We start from the raw sequence: 11432 nt of genomic DNA on the forward strand, positions 1-11432 counted from the left end.
GGATGTTTTAACAGTTTGTGTATGATTTAAGAACTTTTGTTAGTCAACATCTGTCAAAAATATGCTCTCTGAACCGCCATTTCTGAAGATCTCTTGTGCATCAAACTTGCCATGGCAGGTAAGGTCAGTAAACTTTGGTTTATTTCAGCACAGCACACCTCTGTGTATCACAATCAATAAAAATATGGATGTTTTAACAGTTTGTGCATGGTTTAAGAACTTTTGTTTAACAACATATATCAAAAATATGCTCTCTAAACAGCAGTTTCTAAAGATGAATCAGTGAAATTCAGTTTATTTCAGCACAACACGCATCTGTGTATCAAGATCAATCAAAATATGTGTGTTTGTGATTGCTTTAAACAGGTTGTCCAATACACATAAAACATACAGCAAAGGTATGCAAATACAAAGCATCAATACAGGCATTAAATAATAATTAGATTAGATTCAACTTTATTGTCATTGTGCAGAGTATAGTACAAACAGGGTTCCCACTCTAAGTCAAATGTAAAATTCTATGACTTTTCCCTGACAAAAAAACTGAATTTCCATGACTTACTATATAATAACCGAGTAGTACAATATACCAAATGATTTCAGAGCACCCATATAGCAGTCAAGAGAATCTTTTACTTTTTTAGAGCGGGAGATGAATAAATAAGCATTGAATAAACAGTTGGGATACTCAAGCAAGCTGTAAAGCTAATAACCAGATATACTGTACACTAATTCTGTGTGGAAATATGTTTGTATTAATGTATTTTGGCTAGTAGATTTTAAACTACTACAACAAAATTCCCTGATATTCTATGACTTTGCCCCTAAAATGATAAAATTCCCTGACTTCCCATGTCTGGAATAGACTTGGAATAGAACTCTAAAATTCCATGATATTCCAGAAATTCCATGACCCGTAGGAACCCTGTACAAAGCAAAAGTGCAATGTGATATACAAAGTAGACAGATGGTGATTAGCCAGGACAGGAAATGTAGTGCAGTGTAGACAATAATATGCAGTTGGTTTACAGAAGGTGGTTTAGAGTAATATAAATTAGATATAAATATGTGCAGTGTATTAGCAGTTACCTTATAAGAGCAGAATAAATATGGTTATGTAATATGAACAATGTGTGAACAACATGTACGGATATGTGCAATGTAGTAACATTAACAATATTTTAGTAGTAAGAATAATATAGATATGCAGTGTATTAAGAACATATGAGAAAAACAGAATAAATATGGATATTCAGTATGAACAGTAACATTATAAAAGTAGTAAGAATAAGTGTATGTGCAGGATGGATATAAAGAGCAGTAGAATATGCCTTTGTATAACTGTAATTACAGTATGTGCATTTGTAAATAAATAAAAACACTATGGGTGGGATAGGGTATTGGGGGCTTAGTTTACTGGGGGCTTAGTTGATTGGTTGTCACCGAGATGCAGAGCTAGAGTCCAGTAGGGTGACAGCCGCAGGAAAGGAACTTCCTCTGAACCTGCTGGTTCGGGTGCAGAGAGACCTGTAATAATAATAAGACAATAATTTTCAAGACCATATAGAAAATGCTGTTGCAGTAGTCCAGTCTCAAGGTGATGAGGGCATGGATGAGAATGATGCATTGTTGAGCCGTCTGGTCACAGTAACACAAGACCCATCCTGTCAGGGCCTGGCTAAGCCAAAAGTCCTGTCACCGGAATGATGTAGAGGACTCTGAGACAGTCATGTGCCGCCTTTGACCAGTGGTCACAATACAGAGGACCCCTGGCCAGTCAATGAGCAGTGCTTGACAAACATCATGTGTAGAAGACCCTTTTTGCAAAACGATGTAGACACCCATCTATTCTCAGGAGCAGTCCTTCTATAGCTGGCGGGAACAGCTGGAAAAAAATTCCCGGGCTTTGCCTGGCTCCTTCCTGGCCTGTGCCTTGCTCTTTCCTGGCATGTCTGGTCTCACTGTGTCTTTCTGCTTTGGTGATGAGCCTGACAACAGCTGACAACCTGGAAATTAGAAATAAAAGTGTACATAGAAAGACATGTTAATGATGACTGATGACTAAAGTTCACCTATACAACCCAGGCCTATGCCTTTAAAATAGTGTGCCAAAGTATTTCAGGAGGTGAAAGACGGCCTAATTAATGTTAATGGTTTGGTTTAGGTGGTTGAATCAGCTGTCCCTTAATAGTGTAGGCCAAAATGTATGAGCTGAACCATTTGTTTCTCGCTCTACAATATGGGCCTATGATATGCCAGAGTAAGTAGGAAAGTGGGACATGTCTTAATTGATGTTATTTGACATGAGGTGGGACGTGTCTTAATGTATATTAATTGGCATCTAGAGGCTATAGGCTTTTAGAAAATATATGGTTTAGGTGGTCAAATCAGCTGTCCCTTAATAGTATAGGCCAAAATGTACCAGTTGTACAGTCGGTTTCTCGATCTACAATATGGGCCTATGTACGCCTTATGATATGTCAAAGTCAGTAGGAAGGTGGGACATCTCTTAATGTATATCAATTGACATCTAGAGGCTATAGGCTTTCAGAAAATATATGGTTTAGGTGGTCAAATCAGCTGTCCCTTAATAGTATAGGCCAAAATGTATCAGTTGTACAGTCGGTTTCTCGATCTACAATGTGGGCCTATGTACGCCATATGATATGTCAAAGTCAGCAGGAAGGTGGGACGTGTCTTAATGTATATTAATTGGCATCTAGAGGCTATAGGCTTTTAGAAAATATATGGTTTAGGTGGTCAATTCAGCTGTCCCTTAATAGTATAGGCCAACATGTACCAGTTGTACCGTCGGTTTCTCGATCTACAATATGGGCCTATGTACGCATTATGATATGTCAAAGTCAGCAGGAAGGTGGGACATCTCTTAATGTATATTAGTTGACATCTAGAGGCTATAGGCTTTCAGAAAATATATGGTTTAGGTGGTCAAATCAGCTGTCCCTTAATAGTATAGGCCAAAATGTATCAGTTGTACAGTCGGTTTCTCGATCTACAATGTGGGCCTATGTACGCCATATGATATGTCAAAGTCAGCAGGAAGGTGGGACGTGTCTTAATGTATATTAATTGGCATCTAGAGGCTATAGGCTTTTAGAAAATATATGGTTTAGGTGGTCAATTCAGCTGTCCCTTAATAGTATAGGCCAACATGTATCAGTTGTACAGTCGGTTTCTCGATCTACAATGTGGGCCTATGTACGCCATATGATATGTCAAAGTCAGCAGGAAGGTGGGACGTGTCTTAATGTATATTAATTGGCATCTAGAGGCTATAGGCTTTTAGAAAATATATGGTTTAGGTGGTCAATTCAGCTGTCCCTTAATAGTATAGGCCAACATGTACCAGTTGTACCGTCGGTTTCTCGATCTACAATATGGGCCTATGTACGCCTTATGATATGTCAAAGTCAGCAGGAAGGTGGGACATCTCTTAATGTATATTAATTGACATCTAGAGGCTATAGGCTGTCAGAAAATATATGGTTTAGGTGGTCAAATCAGCTGTCCCTTTATAGTATAGGCCAACATGTACCAGTTGTACAGTCGGTTTCTCAATCTACAATATGGGCCTATGTACGCCATATGATATGTCAAAGTCAGCAGGAAGGTGGGACATCTCATAACATATATTAATTGACATCTAGAGGCTATAGGCTGTCAGAAAATATATGGTTTAGGTGGTCAAATCAGCTGTCCCTTTATAGTATAGGCCAACATGTACCAGTTGTACAGTCGGTTTCTCAATCTACAATATGGGCCTATGTACGCCATATGATATGTCAAAGTCAGCAGGAAGGTGGGACATGTCTTAATGTATATTAATTGGCATCTAGAGGCTATAGGCTTTTAGAAAATATATGGTTTAGGTGGTCAATTCAGCTGTCCCTTAATAGTATAGGCCAACATGTATGAGTTGTACAATCTACAATTTACAATACTAGTGCAGTGCCCGATAAAACATGCCATTCCCACAGGCATGCCTGCTTTAAAAATAGGATGATAGGGAAACATCATTCCAGCTAAGCATTCAATAATGAATACTGAATATTATAATGTATTAGCCTATAATTAATGTGGCCTCTAATACATGTGTAGCCTAATAAATGTAGGCATGGCTGCATGTGACATTTCTACAAATCAGAATGACATAAGCCTAACAACTGTTTTGAGTTAAGTGTGTATAACTTACTGAATAACTTCCTAATGATATTCGAAGCGTCAGTTTATTGAACATACTTTCATTTTGAGTGGTCACTACATAGCCTACCCGTTTTTGATGGCGTGATAAGTGACGTCGCTCAGTCTGCAACTTGTTGAATAATGTTAGCTATGTGGCATTAGCCTATCGCTCGTTTCAATTTGGGACCTTGCAGTCGGAATTGTCGTTTGTTTAGTCAAAGTCTCAAGTCCAAAGTAGCCTGGGCTATTTTAAGCGTCAGTTTATTGCACATATTTTTATTTTGAGTGGTCACTACATCTCCGTGTTTGTTGGCGTGTTGTTGCAAAATCCGCGTAATCATTTTATGCAAGCAAACTGCATACAGGGAGTCTTTATTGGTGAGGTCAGGCATGATAATAATCTGTCATCTTAAACCACAAGCGGTTTCCGAGTAGCCTTATCCGTTTTTTAAATTGCGACTCACTATCATCAAAGTGAGACCTAGCTGCTGTCAGTACACGATCCATGGGGTGGAGCTCCCCTAAAACTGGCCCCCTTGGAAACATTGCAGTGCAGCGATAAACGTTTTGAAATATGCATTCAAAAATCTTAAAAATCTTTGTGCCATGCGCGAGCCACATATGAAATCTTAGGTCAGTCTGACAAACGGCAAGCGAGATATGCGTGCCACAGACACACACACAGACGCTTCTTGCTTTATAGATAGACTAGTGCAGTGCCCATTCAAACATGCTATTCCTGTAGCCCAATTACATGCCTGCAGGTAGGCTTGTTTTAAAAATAGGATGATAGGGAAATAATTCCAGGTAAGCATTCAATAATGAATAGGCCTACAGATAATATAATAATATAATAAATGTGAAGTGAGCAGAATTTAAGCATGGCTGCATGTGACATTTTTTACAAATCAAAATGACATAATCCTAACAGCTGTTTTGAGTCAAGTCTATATGCTTAGCCTATTGAATAACTTGATGATAGAGAAAACAAACCATTTTGTGGAATGATGCATCATATGGAATTTGCAATGGTGTGACTCAAAAACAGTCTCTGGTGGCCTATAAGTGACATCACACTCTTTCTGCCACTCGTTGCTTGTCGCTGGTTATGCTTTGCATGTGTGGCATTCTGAGACGTTCTTTAATTCGGGACAATTATCGCTCGTTTCAATTTAGGACCTTGCAGTTGGAATTGTCGTTTGCTTATTCAAAGTCTAAAGACAGTCCAAAGTAGCCTGGGCTATTCATATAGGCCTAAGTGACATCACACTCTGCCTGCCACTCGTTGCTTGTTGCTGGTTATGCTTTGCATGTGTGGCATTCTGAGACGTTCTTTAATTCGGGACCATTATCGCTCGTTTCAATTTTCAGTTGGAATAGTTGTTTGCTTATTCTAAAGTCTAAAGACAGTCCAAAGTAGCCTGGGCTATTCAAAGTGTCCGCTTATTGCACATTATTTTTTACGTCATTTTGAAGAGCCACTGCATAGCCTACCTGTGTGTGTTGGCGTGTTGTTGCAAAATCTGTGGAGTTATCTTGCACTCGCTTAAGTTTTTACCCGTGTAACCTACACTGATCCAGTTCTGCCAAAGCCCTGCTTCTATCCTCACTGGTAGCTTACAGTACAGTGCTGTGTGGGAGGGGGAGTGGCTAGCAGCAAAAGCCAATGTGCGTCTTTTACCAATATATTTAACGATATCTTTTGCATTTCTTATTCAAACAACGAAAAATTTGGCACTGCACTTACTCATGCCCGTAGCAAGACACCTGCCAAGTTTGAAATCAGTCTGACAAACGGTCAGTGAGATATGCGTGCCACAGACACAGACACTTCTTGCTTTATAGATAGATGGGCCTATATTTAGCACAGCAACAACCATATCTACCATCGCAGTAAAAGTAATGTAAAAGTGACGTAAAATACCTGCCAATTGTCCTCTGTATCCACCGCTGCAGTAGATCATGATGTGAGGATGTGCTTCATAACACAAAGCAAGGACTGAGGTGTCAAGGCCAGCATGCTTCAGCCTCTTCAGGAAGTAAACAAATGAGTGCCAAACAAGGACAAACAAGGCCTTGTTTACATGCTGGCTGTCTTGTAGTTTGACACCACTCTCCTTTCTGTGAGTGTTCTGTTGGAGTCATATAATCAAATGCAACCCATACATCCGGATATCAGAAGCAAGGATCTGTGAAAACATAAGTAGAGGGGAGAAAAAAAAGACATAAAGATATGTCGAGAAAACATTGCAGGACCATCTCTAAACAACACATCAGGACACCTTTCTTTCCTATTTCATTTTATCACTACTGCAATTCATAGACATATATTGTATATAGGTGAGACAAGGGTAAAACTGATGTGGGTATTTATTCAAATACTAGAATAGCAGGCTACTAAAATATAATTACACTTCAAGTGACAAAACTGTAGTTTTGGAGGAGTATTTGTAGTTCTTATGCAGGAAAATACTGTATAGGCTACTTTGGACATTAAAAGCTGCATTGCACTACGTAGAACACTGCAGAAATGCACTATTTTGGATATAGAAATGTTGTTGTACTGCTTTGTTTTTCAGAAAAACGGTAGTAGCCTATAACAGTATTTGTCACATGAATTACCCAGACCCAAAGAAACAAATAGCTTATTACGTGAAACAAACTGACCTGCTGACCTGAAGAAACAAACGATGTTGGCGTTTTTTTTTTTTTTGGTGTGCTGTAATTCCACGAAATGGATGATATCTATTTAAAACACAGTTACATCTTCTCTAGCTAAGTTATTATTAGCATAAATTAGCAACAATTCTTTAACTCACCGTCTTCAGGCTATGTTGTATCACGTTAACTACTTTGGCAAACTACATTGACCTATCAAATTAGACGACCGCTGCTTTCATCTGCATTTATATTATTGCCTGCTTTTAATGCTAATCAGATTTTTAAATGCCCAGGTTACTGCACCTACCTTTCAGGAGGCTGAAGCTCTCCGATGTCTAAACGCAGGCGCACTGATAACAACGAAGTGAGTTCTACACTGCTATATTGCGCATGTGCATTGATCGCTCGTCTGCCAGATTTTAGTGGATATCGTACGGATTTTTTGGTCATACTTTTAGTACGATATCCTACGAACTGTTTCATGAGGATACGTTGCAGCATGCACACAAATACACACACACACAGAGGTTGATACAGCTTGACTAAGCTTTCCTGTCCTAGGGTTCACGCAGCTTCCCTATTTCCGTCCATCACACTCTGCCGGCAGTATTGTCATCTTGTCAGAGCCTCATCAAACTGTACTTCTTTTCTCATCAATTCAAGGTCTTAGTACTTCTAATGGACTCTTTTGTTTGCATTTTCATGCATCTGTTTGCTTTGTGACTCTTTGTGTGTGTGTGTGTGTGTGTTTGTGTGTGTGTGTGTGTGTGTGTGTGTGTGTGTGTGTGTGTGTGTGTGTGTGTGTGTGTGTGTGTGTGTGTGTAAGCGATTAAACATAATTTGTTTTCATTTGTGTGAATGAGTGTCTTTTTGAAAGGCTGGACGTATGGTTAATGAGTTTCAGTGTGTGTTTGTATGTGTGTAAAATTTGTCCTTATTTTTTCTATTTTAAGTCTATTTACCACACACACGCACACGCACACACACACACATACTGATGTGTATCCTCTAGCCCTCTGCCACTGAAGCCATCAGTCTGCTCCTGATTGGCCTGTCGTGCTATTGTAAGAACTTATTGATCCTTCCTTTAGTTTCTCCACGAGGGCACGACTCTCACCACACGGATCTCTCCCTCTCATTTTCAGCCTTTCACACTTTGACACACAGATGCTCTCTCTCTCTCTCTCTCTCTCTCTCTCTCTCTCTCTCTCTCGCTCGCTCTCCCTCACACACACACACACACACACACACACACACACACACACACACACACACACACACTGTTCTATTCTGTCTCTCTGCGTCCCTCTTTCTCTCTGTCACTTCATCACCATGGCTGATATTGACCCCACTGTGCTCTGTGCTCTGTGCTTTTCCCCCTCTGGATCTCTTTGGCTTTGACCCGGCACACAGCTTCTCCACCCCCCCGGGCCAGGACCTCAGTGGTTCAGCCCGCCCATGCCATTCTGAGAAGCCATTTTATAAGCCCACCTCTGACATGACACGGGCCGAGCTATCTTCAGCCACAATGGGGTGCATTGTTCTCGCCAGCTGCGCCTCCCTCAAACTACTTGTCCTCTCTTTGTCTCTGTATATATTTATCTCTCTCTCTCTCTCTCTCTCTCTCTCTCTCTCTCTGCCATGTGTCTGTGTCTCTGAGTTATATGTTGATATTGCCTGGTCTTGGGACTTGCTGTGTGCTACTGTGTCTGAAAGACAAAGTTCCAGCGCTTCTCTATTTACTCCACTGTTGACTAGGGGCCTGCAAGGACGACTTGAAGGCTCTCTCTCTCTCTCTCTCTCAATTTCAATTCAATTCAATTCAAAATGCTTTATTGGCATGACAAATAAGACATTAGTGTTGCCAAAGCAATCATACAAAGTATGGACGGAACATGGAATAAGACACAGAAAAGCTAAGTGTCTATATATATATATACACATACATAGACATGAGTGTACACTATATCACAGTATAACAATAACAACACAGAAACATAATATATACACACACATATACGTACACATATACGTACATACATGTACAGATGAGCATAGCTTTAGAACAGGACAATATATATATATTCTCTATAGGGATAAGAATATAAATATAAATAAATGAAACAAAATAAAATTAAGTTATGCTAGAGTCTCTCAGCTTATGACAGTGTGAAATGTATCTTGCTGCTAGAGGGGCTGAGTGTCCCTCTCCTGAAAGGATAGCCAGTTTTTCATGTGTGCCCATGGCTTCAAAGTTTTGGTAATATGTTTTAAGACTAGGGAAAGCTGCATCTCTTATGTCTTTATATTTATCACAGTGAAGAAGAAAGTGCTCCTCTGTCTCAACCTTCCCTGTCTGGCAGTGACCACATATTCTTTCCTCTTTGGGCAGCCAGGTTTTCCTGTGCCTGCCCGTTTCCACTGTAAGATTGTGGTCACTTAGCCTGTACTTGGTCAGGATCTGCCTCTGCTTCGTATCTCTGACAGAGGAGAGATACTCTGCCAATTTATATTCTCGATTTAGGGTCAGATAGAAATTCATTCTGCTTTGACTGGTAGTTTGATTTCTCCAATGTTCCAAATAGTGTTCTTTTGCTTGTTTGATGACATTTTTGACACTAATTGCTGATTTAGAAGCAGTACTGGTCTGAGCATGTTGTATATTAGTGTTTGTTATGGAATTAGTGAGCTTCAGTACCAGTTGGCACAAGGGGCTCTTATCAGGGTTCAGTTCCTGGGTTTTTAGGGCCTCAAAATGGAGTGTATTTTTGGGACTTGATTTTAAGTGCATCCAGAATTTCAGTGCTCGTTTTTGGATAGGTATTGCCAATGGGTAACGGCCTAATTCTGCCCTACATGCATTGTTTGGTGTTTTTGTTTGGACTTTAAGTATAAATCGACAGAATTCTGCATGTAGGGCTTCTGTTGGATGCTTGTCCCATGCAGTGTAGTTATGCATGCTGAGTGGACCCCAAACTTCACTTCCATACAGCGCAATAGGCTGTATTATGCTGTCAAATAATTATCTCTCTCTCTCTCTCTCTCTCTCTCTCTCTCTCTCTCTCTCTCTCTCTCTCTATCTATCTGTGTGTGTGTGTGTGTGTGTGTGTCTGCAGGAAAGTCAGAGAGTGTGCCAGGTTGTTCCTTCTCCCCTCCACAGAGAGTGTTCTATATCTGAGGGGCACGAGTGGGAGGTCTCTCAGTAACTCACACACACACACACATTCTACACATTCTAGGTAAAGCAGGGTAGAGGCAAAATCCCCCCTCCTATCCTCCTTCCCCCCCCCGCCTCCCCACGGAACAGGAAGTGACACTCTGTCTGTCTCACGCCACTCCGCCCACACCCACCATGTGAGGAGAGCACCGTCACTATGGCAACAAGGTTCGGATTGGATTGAATAGAGGGCGGGAATGATACGCGTGTGTGTGTGAGAGAGAGAGAAGGGAAATTCCATTTTAGCCCCAAAGTCACACTTCTGCTCTGCGCAAAACTAACTCGGAACTTTGTGACTGTCATCCCACTCCCCCTGCAGAAAGAGAGAGAGGAAGAGAGGGAGGGAGGAATGAAGAGAGAGGGAGAGAGGGATAGAGAGATGTTGCTAGGAGACAGAGGACTGAAAAGCTGCGAGGCGTGGGATAGCCACCCACCTCTCATTGACAAATATGAAGCACACCAGGAGCAGGTGCGTCAGAGCCACAGACGGGATCTCTCCATTCTATTCTCTCTCCCCCCCCCCCTCTCTCTCTCTCTCTCTCTCCCCCCCCTCTCTCTCTCTCTCTCTCTCTCTCTCTTTCTTCATCTCTCTCTCACTCACTCCATTTCTCTCGTTCTCTCTCGCTCTTTCACTTGCTTGTGTCACTGAGCGTCAGTCTGCTGTCAACACCTTCCTCCTCCTCTTCCTCCTGTTCTTCCTCCTGCTCTTTCTCCTCATCTTCCTCCTCCTCTTCCTCCTGTTCTTCCTCATCCTCTTCCTCATCATCTTCCTCCTCCTCTTCCTCATCATCTTCCTCCTCCTCTTCCTCTTCCTCCTGCTCTTCCTCTCCCCCACTGCTTCACTTCTGTCCTTCCTCTTCCATCTGTCCTTTCATGCATCTCTTCTTTTCTACTCCTTAGATTTCTTACCTCTGTGTCACATTTCCTCTCTGACTTTCTGTGCCTTGCATCTATCTATCTCTCTCTCTCTCTCTATCTCTTTCTCTCTCTCTCTGCTGCTGCATTGAGTTTCTGTTCTTTTGCTTATGTGAGAAACTTGTGCCTCTGTGTCTCTTTTGGTGTGCTGTTGTTTCTTTCATTCTTACTTTCTGTCTCTCCCACTCCATCTCTCTCTCTTTCTCTCTCTCTCCACTTGTTTGTTCTCTCTCATCTCCCCTGTTCTGCCTCCACCCCCTGTGTTTGCCTTGCTGACAGCAGCTTGTGTGTGTGAGTGTGTGTGTGTGTGTGCATGTGTGGATGTTGTGTGGTGTGTGTGTGTGTGTGTGTGTGTGTGTGTGTGTGTGTGTGTGTGTGTGTGTGTGTGTGTGTGTGCATGCACAAGATGCAGATGCAGGTGGGTGTGTGTGTGTGC

At 41.4% G+C, this 11432-nt stretch overlaps 1 protein-coding gene and 1 long non-coding RNA gene across 5 annotated transcripts in view; one reads left to right on the forward strand and one right to left on the reverse strand.

Annotated features, from left to right (window-relative positions):
• anks1b (ankyrin repeat and sterile alpha motif domain containing 1B) overlaps positions 1–11432 on the forward strand; it is a 276364-nt gene that overhangs the window by 123203 nt on the left and 141729 nt on the right. The window lies entirely within an intron of this gene.
• Positions 440–7310, reverse strand: LOC143136152 (uncharacterized). The gene is made up of 3 exons (XR_012989273.1): positions 7172–7310; positions 6128–6392; positions 440–2006 (listed from the first exon to the last, which is right to left on the reverse strand). It is a non-coding gene; the product is annotated as an uncharacterized LOC143136152 (long non-coding RNA).

This window comes from Alosa pseudoharengus, unplaced genomic scaffold (genome assembly GCF_046254945.1).
Source record: "Alosa pseudoharengus isolate Yale_2024_CS ecotype anadromous, Long Island Sound unplaced genomic scaffold, YU_APseudo_1.1 YU_APseudo_1.1_scf_20, whole genome shotgun sequence".
NCBI lineage: Eukaryota > Metazoa > Chordata > Actinopteri > Clupeiformes > Clupeidae > Alosa > Alosa pseudoharengus.